The sequence below is a fragment of the Hylobates moloch genome, unplaced genomic scaffold (assembly GCF_009828535.3).
Source record: "Hylobates moloch isolate HMO894 unplaced genomic scaffold, HMol_V3 SCAFFOLD_19, whole genome shotgun sequence".
Lineage (NCBI taxonomy): Eukaryota > Metazoa > Chordata > Mammalia > Primates > Hylobatidae > Hylobates > Hylobates moloch.
Genome location: NW_026652294.1, coordinates 1,455,457 through 1,467,195, shown reverse-complemented (window position 1 = coordinate 1,467,195; position 11,739 = coordinate 1,455,457). Strand labels below are relative to the sequence as shown.

General features: G+C 55.6%; 1 protein-coding gene across 1 annotated transcript in view; it reads left to right on the top strand.

The window, feature by feature from the left end:
* The first annotated feature begins 3,614 nt into the window (after positions 1-3,614).
* BID (BH3 interacting domain death agonist) overlaps positions 3,615-11,739 on the top strand; it is a 36,040-nt gene continuing 27,915 nt past the window's right edge. Inside the window, exon 1 of the mRNA XM_032140050.2 lies at positions 3,615-3,634. The gene's annotated coding sequence lies outside the window, so the exon portion shown is untranslated. The remainder of the gene's footprint in view (positions 3,635-11,739) is intronic.

The window sequence follows — 11,739 nt, the reverse complement described above, 5'->3', positions numbered from 1 at the left end:
GCGGAACCTAAGGCTGAATGTGACTATGTGGTCACCAGCTCGCCTTCACCGTCAAACCTTGCTGGATTTTGTGTTTCATTTTCATTGCCAAAAACAACATTCAGGCCGGGTGCAGTGGTTTATGCCTGTAACCCCAGCACTTTGGGAGGCCGAGGTGGGAGGCTCACTTGAGCCTAGGAGTTCAAGACCAGCCTGGGGAACACAGCAAGACCCTGTGTCAACAGAAAAAAAAAAAAAAAAAGAGGCCGAGTGCGGTGGCTCATGCCTGTAATTCCAGCACTCTGGGAGTCCAAGGCGGGCAGATCACGTGAGGTCAGGAGTTCGACAGCAGCCTGGCCAACATGGTGAAACCCTGTCTCTACTAAAAATACAAAAATTAGCCAGCCAGTCATGGTGGTGGGTGCCTGTAATCCCAGCTACTTGGGAGGCTGAGGCTGGAGAATCACTTGAACCCGGGAGGCAGAGGTTGCAGTGAGCGGAAATCACACCGCTGCACTCCAGCATGGGTGACACAGCCAGATTCCGTCTAAAAAAAAATTTAAAAAAATTAGCCAGGCATGGTGGTGCACGCCTGTAGTCCCAGATACTTGGGAGGCTGAGGCAGGAGGATCACTTGAGCCTGGGAGGTCAAGGCTGCAGTGAGCTGTGATCGCACCACTGCACTCCAGCATGGGTGACAGAGCTAGATCCTGTTTCAAAAAAAGTAAAGTCATCATTCTCTCATGTATGTGTATATTGTTTCATTTGTTAATTAAGGTATAATTTTACATACAGTAAAACTCACCATTCTTTGTGCAGAGTTCTCATGAAAGTGTACAATTGTGTGGCAACCACCATAATCCCTACATAGAAGAATCCCATCATCCCCGGAATTTCCCTGGGCCCTTCCATAGCCCCCCAGTCCCTCACCCCCTGAATTGTTTTCTGGCACCCCGCCCCCCTTTCTTTTTGAAGTGGTTGTTTTGCAGGAAACATCACCCTCTCTCATTTTACAAATACTGCAGACAGATTTTGAAGCCCAAAGCATCACAGAGGCAGCAGATCAGGACAGGAAGGATTGAGGTGGGGAGGCTCTACCCTGACTGTGAGAAGCACTTGAGAGACCTGCAAAAAGCCAACGGGAGAGGCAGAGACTATGGGGGCCAATTGGTACAGGTCCTGCCCTGCATGACAGGGCCAGTGGCCCCTACAGTGCTTAGGATAAAATCCGACTGCTCACCCAGGCTGCTGGAGCCTCCTGCCTTCAGGCCACCCCACTGGCCTCTTGCCCACTGTGCCCCACTGTCCAAGCTCTCGCCTGCCCTGGGAGGGGCCCCTGCAGCTTTCTGTGCCCAGGTGCACGTCCCTCTCTTTTCCCATCTGGGAGCCTGCTGACTTTGTGCCATGAATTTGAACACCACCTCGCAGACGACCTGGCCTCAGCCCATGAAGTTTCCCTTTCGTCCTCTGCAGGGCACCGGCCCCTAATGCCATTTGACGGTTTCCCTGTTCACTGGATCTTCCATTTGCTTATCCCCCTAAAGTGTCCAGCCCGAGTGAAGAGCATGCAGGAAACAAGCCCCTGTCCTCGTGGAGGCTACATTCTGAGAGGGGAGGCAGGCAACACACACACAAACGACTCCGTAGTATGTCATGCTGCGATGCTGGCTGTGGAGGAAAATGAAGTGAGAGGCCTGGGGAAAGCCAGAGGCCATGGGGCTGCCCAGGAAGAACAGGGACAGGGCAGGATTTGCTTAGAGCAGGGCAGGTCACGTGGGACTCTGCGGGCCACTGAAAGGAACTTGGCTTTTATTCAGAGGATGTTAAAGCGTGAGTGACATCCTCTGACCTTTTATAAAAGAAGCAAAAGTCTAGGGAGCCCGGGTAGAAGTGAGGGCGGCTGGAGGAGCCACAGCGGGCTCAGGGAGTGAGCCCACGCGAGGGTGCAGAGCAACTGGACGCTCCAACAGGGCTGGTGGGAGTGCCAAACGGTGTGCATCACCTTGGAAAGCAGGCAGTTTTTAATACCATGAAGCTCGTCCAGCCCTATGATTCGCAGTTCCACTCCTAGGTATCACACTCAAGAGAAGTGAAGACGCCCACAAAGGGCTCTGCAGCAGCACTGTGGGTGAGAGCTGCATCTGGGGATGCGTGGATTGGCCTGTCGTTCCAGCACTTTGGGAGGCCGAGGTGGGAGCATCGCTGGAGCCCAGGAGTTCGAGACCAGCCTGAGACCTCCAGAGGTGGAGACACCCCCACCAACCTCCACTAAAAACTGAAAAAGAAATTAGCTGGGTGTGGTGTGCGCCTGTAGTCCCAGCATTATCTATATGTTAAACTGATGTTTTAAATCAGAGTTGATATCCAAATAATTAAAGAATAAATAACAAGCACAGGGACTGGGGAGGGGCTGGGCCAGATTCCCTGCAACCCATGTGGCTTCACCCACTTTCCAAACCCCTGGTTCCGTGAGGACCGAGAATGACCACCCCAGACTATTCCAGAAACAGCCTGGGGATTCTGAATGTTTCCCAGAGAATCATTAGGAATCACCCCAGCGGCGCTGGAGTAAGTGGCCAACTTAAAGTTGGACGACACCGTCTGAAACAGTCGCGTAAGGGGTAAGTGTGGAAACCCTGGTTCTCACTGCGCTGCCGGCTCCCCGCCCCGCTCCACCGCCCCGCGCCGGCGCTGGCTCCCCGGGTCCCCGCAAGCCGCCGGGGGCGGGCCGGGGCGGGCCTGGGCGGGCCCGGGCGTGGGGGGCCGAAGGAGGAAGCGCGCGGGGCGCCATAAGGAGGAAGCGGGTAGTCGGCCGTGTCCGCGCGCCTGGGAGACGCTGCCTCGGCCCGGACGCGCCCGCGCCCCCGCGGCTGGAGGGTGGTGAGTGCCCCCGCTCCCTTCCCGGGGTACGCGCTGAGCCCTAGCCCGGGACCCCTGCCTGCCCGCCTGCCCCGGCGTGGAGCTCAGGGCCCGCCGCCCGCCCTGGGCCCCACCGCGGTGGGAGCCGGAGGAGGGGAGGCGGGGCGTCCAGAGCCCCCGGCCTCAGCACCGACCTGCGGGCCGCGCCTCTCCCGCCTCCCCTCCGCCCGGGCGCCCTCCTCGGCGCGGCCCGCAGGTCGGTGCTGAGGGTCGGGTCCGCCTCGGAGGCGGGGAAGGCTTTGTTGTGTCCTCTCCACGTGGCCTGGGGACTCAGGGGAGGGGTGCGGGGCGCGGGGAGGGGGAGGGGCCGAAGCCGGCCCCGGAGAGGAGAAAACCCGCGGGCCTGGCCGGGTGCAGGCCACCCTTGCCGGCGGATCGGAATCCCCGCCCACACCGTGATCTTTCCAGCACCGCAGACACCTGCCGGCTCCTCGCGAGCGGAGCTCAGGGCTGACCAAGCGCGGTCAGAGCGGCCGCCTCCGGGGGCTCGCCCGCTCCTTAGAGCACTGGCAGTGATGTGCGGATCCTCTTTGCTGCTGCTGCTGGGAAACTGTTGAGTGGCTGAATGACCCCAGGGGACCCAGGGAGAGCCCTGAAGCCCTCAGCCACCAAGTGGCTGGGCTGGCAAGGGTTCATTCATTCATTCAACAAATACGAATGTGCAGCCGGTGCTGGGGTCACATGATGGCTCTGGTGGGCAGCGAGGGGCCGGCTGGAGGAGCACAGTGTGGACTCTGTAAGTGGGCTGGGGGCTGGGCCTTCTGGGGCCGGACCGGCCTTCACCTGCAGGCAGGGTCGGGGCAGGTGAGGAGCAGATGGACCCACCCAGAGCTCTTCCACTTTCCCAGGCTTGCACCCCTTTCCTGGAGCCTTATCCACACCCTCAGTCCTCGTTCTCACTGTGGGGGAGCTGCAGAGGATGTGGTTTTTCCACATTCCATCTCCACCCGCAGGAGGCTCTGAGATGGGGAGAGCTCTCCTGGGCCTGAATGTGTGCGGTCCTGGGGCCCTGCAGTCCCCTGGGAGTGATGACTGAGACCAGATTCCCTGAGCTGGGGTCTTAAGGGCGTGGGGAGCGCAGAGGGATCCTCTGGCATCAGAAGTTGAGGTAGACAGAGCTCCAGGGAGGCACTGTTGGGAGGAGGACCCTGGCCAAGCCTCTGCCTGTGACCTGAGGTGTGTGTCCCTGCCCCTTCTGCCCCTCTTGCCCAGGGAGGGAAGAGGAAATGCGGGGTCAGCAGTTCGTGGCTGGAGCTTAAAGGCAGGGATCTCCCAGGACGGGCACACGGAGCATGAGGAGGCAGCTAGTGTTTCTGTTCATGAGATGTGAGAGTGGTGACTGAGATGAGGGGTGCAGAGACCTGCCGTGGCTGGGGCGAGGTGCTGTTAGTGCTTCTGAGGAGGTTGGGCAGGATAGACGGTGGCTATCAGGTGGTTTCAGGGTTGTGCAGGAGCTTGCCAGAGAGGGACGCGGGGCGTGCCCCCAGGGTGGTATGGGGGATTCTAGGGGGAGGGTGCCTGGGTGGGAAGGGGTGTCGCATGCCCAGCTCAGAGGCCTTGCGTAGGGATGCTCACAGGCTCAGCTGATGTGAGGATGCTGATCGAAGGAGCTGAGGGTCCCACTCATTTGCAAGGGGGAACTGCCTGCCCAGGAGCCCCAGCAGTGCCCAGGCCCCTGGACTGACAAGGATGGATGAGGGTGATGGAGGCAGATGGACATTTGACCCCGGAGCCTGCCTTCCAGGCAGAAGGGCCGTGAGTCGTCCTCTCTCTGGTGCCAAGTGGAGGGGCTGAGCAGGTCCTCGACATGACCGAGGACTGTGCCTGTTGTTTCAGGGGACCCAGAGCACTGGCTCTGGCTGTCAGCCCATGAGAGACCTCCCTGTAGAGCTGTGGCCTCTGGAAATGCTTCCTGTAGTTGACATCTGGTCACCACTCTCCGGCTGGGGCTGTGGAGGGCAGCGCAGGCCTGGAGTGTCCCCGAGAGCAGCTGGGCGTCTGCCCCTGCCCACCCCACCAGGGCCTCCCACTCACAGGGCCTAATTAGCAGCTCCACGGCTGCCATACCTGGCGGACCGCCTTCAGTGGCCACATATATCCTTGCCCCAAGCCAGTGACAGGTCTGAAGAAGACACTGATGGAGCTGAAGCACAGGACAGAGACAAGCACCTGTGTGCCGGACGCTCACGGAGCACTTGATGTGTGCTGACTGGCTCATTTGGACATCACAGTGGTCAGACGAGGGTAGCATCCCCATTCTCCAGATGGTGAAACTGAGGCAAGGAGAGGCTAAGTAACTTGTCCGAGGTCACACCCGAGGGAGTTGGACTCCAGGGTCTCGGCTCCGAGCATCAGGCACACTGCCCAGACTCCCCCTCCACATGTCACACCTGTTAGGCCACTGCGGGTAAGGAGCCTTTCTGTGGCCGCGCTCCCCGTGAGCCCCCGGGAGGGAGGCAGCCCAGATTCCAAGGCAGCAAGTGACGTGTGTGGGAAAGGGGAAGCTTCCGTGGCAGGGGTTCAGAACCCTCGCGGTGGGGTTTTCCCCAAGAGCCACTGCTGGCAGGTTCCTACAGCCCCATCCAGCCCCAACACAGCCTACCTCTTTTCCTTTATCTTCCTCCTTTTCTCTTTCTGCTTGCGTTGGTCCAAAATGGGGAAGTTTCGCATAAACGGCAAACAGGCCACAAAGCAGCTATTTCTGGAGGTGCTGCTGCCTTGCAGATTGAATTCTTGGTTGGCATTTTAGATGTTTGTTTTCGGGATCCTTTTCTGTAGAAGAAGCCAACAACTAAGAAAAGGAGGAAGTGGCTTTGGGAGGCTGAGATGGGAGGATTGCTTGAGCCCAGGAGTTCGAGGCTGTAGTGAGCTGTGATTGCACCGCCGCACTCCTTGAATCCTATCAGCTTGGCCAGGGTGGGGGTGGGAAGTGGGGTCTTAAAGGGGAAAGACCAGCCGGGCGCGGTGGCTCATGCCTGTAATCCCAGCACTTTGGGAGGCCGAGGTGGGTGGATCATGAGGTCAGGAGATCAAGACCATCCTGGCTAACATGGTGAAACCCCATCTCTACTAAAAATACAAAAAAAATTAGCTGCGCGTGGTGGTGGGCACCTGTAGTCCCAGCTACTCGGGAGGCTGAGGCAGTAGAATGGCGTGAACCCGGGAGGCGGAGCTTGCAGTGAGCCGAGATCGCGCCATTGCACTCCAGCCTCGGTGACAGAGCGAGACTCCATCTCAAAAAAAAAAAAATGGGTGGGGGGAAGACCACCATCTGGATCATAGACCAGACCTGAAAGGGGGCTGGTCACTTTTAGGCACGTAGAGTAATGGGAAAGACACACTGTCCTAGTGGAAGCCGTGGGTGGCCTCTGTGGCTGCTGTGGCCCCAGGGGAGGAGATACCTGTCTTCTGGGGCTGCGGCTCAGTCTGGCTCTGGGTCCAGATCACCAGGGAGCTTTCTGCAGAGCATCCTGCCTGAGCTTTGCCTGGTCTGCGTGGGATCCCCCAGCCTGTGGCTCAGCCCGCTTCTATGCTCACAGCCATGCTGGCGCTGGGGGCAGTCCTTGGCTTCCCTCCTCGCTGGCTTAACAAACCCCCTTTCTTCAGAGGAAGGAAAATGTGTGCTGTGGCCTGGTGGGACAGGCTGGGCTTGGAGGTTCCAAATGCCCTGTGTGCTTGGGGACAGCTGCTGAACCTCCCCGCCGCTGTCATGGCCCTTGGCCAAGAGCTTTCATCCAAGGCTGGCAGTAGTTGCTCTATTTCTGTTATGGGGCACCTCTGCATCTGTGTTTGGTTTAATTTGTGTAACTGAATGTCTCATTTTATTCCTCACATTCATTCTGTGAAGTTCCCCTGTGTCTGGGTGAGTGTTCAGGTGACTACAATCCTGGGTCCGGGATGGGCGGTGTTCCAGGAGCTCCTGCTTGGGCCTCTCCCATTCTCGCCCAAAACCAAAGAGAAGGGAAAACCCTCTGTAAGTGAATGTCACATGTCAGGTGCTTTTTCTGATACTGCATGTGATCCCACAAGGCAGGGAGTGTCCCTTTTACAGATGGGGAAGGTGAGATCACATTGCAGGTTCAAAGCCCGACATGACCAGTCCACCTTTACAGCTTCCCTCTCTGGGCTGGGAGTGCGTGAGGGCTTCTTAAAATGCAGATGGACTTGGGGGATTGAGCTTCTCTGGGGTTCCCGTGTTTTTCTAGGGAGAGCCATCTGGGGTCAGGGCTGGGGTGGGGACAGCAGGAGAACAGGACAGGAGTGGCAACCCAGGACCAGGGAAGAGAGTAGGCAGGGGTGGCATATGGGGGTGGAAAGAAAGGGGCCAGTGGCACGAAGGCCCCTGGGAAGCAGCAGGGCATCCCTCCTGGGGGTAAGTCCAGGAGAGTGGCCATCCCTGAGGAGCTCCGGTCCTGTGACAGTGAGGCTGGGCCTGAGGGCACCGGAGGCCAGCGGGCAAGTGCACCACCCCCTCAGCCTGGCAGGGCACCACGTGACCAGGCCTGGCATTGGGACTGGGAGTGGCTCCTGCACCAGCTGGCATCTCCCTAGAGACAGGAAGGTGGGTGCCTCCTGGGTTCAGCTGCGAACTCCGAGCTTTGGGTGCTGGAGGTCACTGCGTTTGGGATGGCTGCCTCCTGGACCCAGCTGCCTCTGTGTGTGGAGTCAGTAAGGCACCGTCCTGGCCCCGGAACGGAGGCAGGCACGCTATGAGAAGAAAAAATTGCCTTAACAACTGTCCCCAGGATCCTTCCAGCAGGCACTTCCTTGCTGTGCCCTGGAAAGGCAGGGTGGCACTCTGGATGACAGCACAGCCTCAGGGTGCTTCTCTGTGGCCCACACACCCTTCCGGCCCGATGGTCACCTCCGTTCCTATTTACCCAAGCCCCACTTCCCCTGAAATCCAGGCAGGGAGAGATGGGGCCTGACTGTGAGAACTCTGGCCCCAGGTGTCACCATTTCCCCAAAAGCCTTGTTTCTCCCTCCGGGCATCCCTGAGGACCCCTGCAGACATCCAGCTCCACACCTGGCCAACTGAGCAAGGAGCCCAGCTAGGAGCCTTTGTGGAAGGGTCACCCGTGTACTCACGCCAGCAGCCAGCCGCTCCTGGGTCATCAGCCCCTCCATAGGAGAGTGAGTCGTTTCTACCAGGGGCTGGGTGGCATTTCTCCCAGGCGGAGGCACGGCGTTGGCGCGGCACAGGCCCTGCTGTGCTCTGCGAGGCTCTGCCCTGACTTGGACTCTGCCTGGGATGTGGTGACAGCCTTGTTCTTTATTTAGTTAGTTAGTTATTATTTCTTTCTTTATTTATTTTTGAGATGAGTCTCACTCTGTCGCCCAGGCTGGAGTGCAGTGGCGCGATCTCTGCTCACTGCAAGCTTCGCCTCCCGGGGTCACGCCATTCTCCTGCCTCAGCCTCCTGAGTAGCTGGGACTACAGGCGCCCACCACCACGCCCGGCTAATTTTTTGTATTTTTACAAAATACAAAAACAGGGGTTTCACCCTGTTAGCCAGGATGGTCTCGATCTCCTGACCTCATGATCCGCCCACCTCAGCCTCCCAAAGTGCTGGGATTACAGGCGTGAGCCACCGCCGGCCCAGCCTTGTTCTTTATGACAGAGTCTACAGAGAGTTCAGGGAGGGGCGGACCAGAAGCAGATAGGCTCACCAGGGATTCTGGAGTAGCTGAGGGACACCTGCCTTCCCCTGCCAGCCACCATGCCCCACCCAGAAGCCCAGGGCCTGGGCAGGGGAGGGAGGCAGGACTCCCGGGTCACGGAGGCCTGGAGCATCGGGGTCCACTGACTTCCGGGGCCTGTGGTGGAGCCTCCGACCTCTGGGAGGGGGCCCAGTCACCTGAAGAGGCTCTTGCCTCCTCATGCCCCCTCCTGCTGGCTGCCTTTTCAAAAACCATTTGATTGAGACGTACTGCACATGCCATAAAATTCACCCATTTAAAGTGTACAGTTCAGTGGCTTAGTATGTTCACAGTGTGCGACCATCACCACCACCTACGGGCAGAACATTTCAGTACCCCAAAGAGAAGCTCCAGATATACTGGCGGCTCCTCCGCAGCCCTGGCAGCTGTAATCTTTCTGTCTATGGATTTGCACATTTAGGACATTTCATACTAATGGAATCATACGCTACGTGGTCTTTTGTGACTGACTTCTTTCGTGTAGCATATTTTCAACTCATGTTAACTGCTGTAACTCATGTTACAGCAGGTGTCAATGTTTCATTCATTTTTTATTTTGTATTTTTTGTAGAGACAGGGTCTCACTGTGTTGCCCAGGTTTGCCTCAAACTCCTGGGCTCAAGTGATCCTCCTGCCTCAGCCTCCCAAAGTGCTGGCCTTTTCTTGGCTACCAGAGGCAAATTCAAGCAGCAGTGGAACTTTTCACTTCGCAGACCCTGTTTCTCTGTTTTCTCTCCGTGTCTCTGTTTCCCCCGCCTCTGACTCTGTGTTCTGTTGGTTTCTGGCTTACCCATGGCCTGGTGACATCGGTGATTGAGCATTGGTTTGTGGTCGTATTGTTTTGCTCATCTTTGTAGGCGGATGACAGAGATCAGTTCTCTGTGGTCAGATACAGAGAATCTGGATGATTGGGCTTCGTTCTCTGTGTCCTTAGCCTCTTTTGAGCTCAATTCAATCCAGAATTTTGTGTCCACCAGGAAGAACAACTCTTTGACACCTGGTCCAGGGAGTTTTCCAGTTTCTGTGTTTACTCTTGCCCTGGGGCTGAAGTTGTAATTCAGAAAGGCCTTTGCCTCTCACTAAGTGAATGTTGAAAACTTTTTTTGAGTCATTGGGTAAAGTCACGAAGTGTCTTCAATTGGAGAAACTCTATTCTGATTGGTTCGTGATTAGCTTATATAAGTAAATATTTCTAAGATTTCCAGAACATAAGAAAATCGTACTTCTAATAACTTATTTGTTTATTTATTATCTTTTTTTTTTTTGAGATGGAGTCTTACTCTGTCACACAGGCTGGAGTGCAGTGGCACGATCTCGGCTCACTGCAACCTCTGCCTCCCGGGTTCGAGATTCTCCTGCCTTAGCCTCCCGGGTAGCTGGGATTACAGGCACCCGCCACCATGCCCGGCTAATTTTTTTGTATTTTTAGTAGAGATGGGGTTTCACCATGTTAGCCAGGATGGTCTCGATCTCCTGACCTTGTAATCTGGCCCGTCTCGGCCTCCCAAAGTGCTGGGATTACAGGCGTGAGCCACCGCGCCTGGCCTATTATAATTTTTTTTTTTGAGACGGAGTCTTGCCCTGTCATCCAGGCTGGAGTGCAAGCAATTCTCCTGCCTCAGCCTCCCAAGTAGCTGGGATTACAGGTGTGTGCCACCATGCCTGGCTAATTTTTGTATTTTTAATAGAAACAGGGTTTCACCATGTTGGCCAGGCTGGTCTTGAACTCCTGATCTCAGATAATCTTCCTGCCTTGGCCTCCCAGAGTGCTGGGATTACAGGTGTGAGCCACCGTGCCTGGCTGTACTTCTAATAATTTTAATGCACTAGACTTTAAATTTAAAAAGAAATTCTTGGCCAGGCATGGTGGCTCACGCCTGTAATCCCAGCACTTTGGGAGGCTGAGGCGGGCGGATCACGAGGTCAGGAGATCGAGACCATCCTGGTTAACACGGTGAAACCCCGTGTCCACTAAAAAATACAAAAAAATTAGCCGGGCATGGTGGCAGACGCTATACTCCCAACTACTTGGGAGGCTGAGGCAGGAGAATGGCATGAACCCAGGCTGAGGAGGTTGCAGTGAGCAGAGATCACACCATTGCACTCCAGCCTGGGCGACAGAGTGAGACTCCGTCTCAAAAAACAAACAAACAAACAAGGCCAGGCGCGAAGTGGCTCACGCCTGTGATCCCAGCACTTTGGGAGGCCGAGGCGGGTCAATCACCTGAGGTCGGGAGTTTGAGACTAGCCAGGCCAACATGGAGAAAGCCCCTCTCTACTAAAAATATAAAATTAGCCAGGCATAGTGGTGCATGCCTGTAATTCCAGCTACTTGGGAGGCTGAGGCAGGAGAATCGCTTGAGCTTGGGAGGCGGAGCTTGCAGTGAGCTGAGATCGCGCCACTGCACTCCAGCCTGGGCGACAAAGTGAGACTCCATCTCAAAAAAAAAAAAAAAAAAAGAAAAGAAATACTTCTTACAGAAACAAACTGGAATATTTTAAGAATATTAAGTTCAGGCCAGGTGCAGTGGCTCACACCTGTAATCCTAGCAATTTGGGAGGCTGAGGCAGGAGGATGTCTTGAGTCCAGGAGCTCGTTACTAGCCTGGGCAACATGGCAAGACCTTGACTCTACAAAAACTAAAAGATTAGCCGGGCATGGTGGTTGTACCTGTAGTCCCGGCTCTGGAGGCTGAGGTGGGAGGATCACCTGAGCCCGGGAGGTTGAGGCTGTAGTGAGCTGTGACTGCAATCCAGCCTGCGGAACAGAGCCAGACCCTGTCTCCAATAATAATAATAACAATAATCATCTAAGTTCACATATTTGATGTAAATCTTTGGCAAATGAGACTAATAATTTGGGTTTGAAAAAGCTATGTCTTTTCTTCAGGTTTTTTTTTATTATTATACTTTAAGTTTTAGGGTACATGTGCACAACGTGCAGGTTTGTTACATATATATACATGTGCCATGTTGGTGTGCTGCACCCATTAACTCGTCATTTAACATTAGGTATATCTCCTAATGCTATCCCTCCCCCTTTTTCTTCAGTTTATCAGTATTAGCTATAATACAGGTGTACCTTTTATTCTACTTGGCTTTCTCCCCTAAACTTCTACGGGTTTACTTATCAAATCAGCTA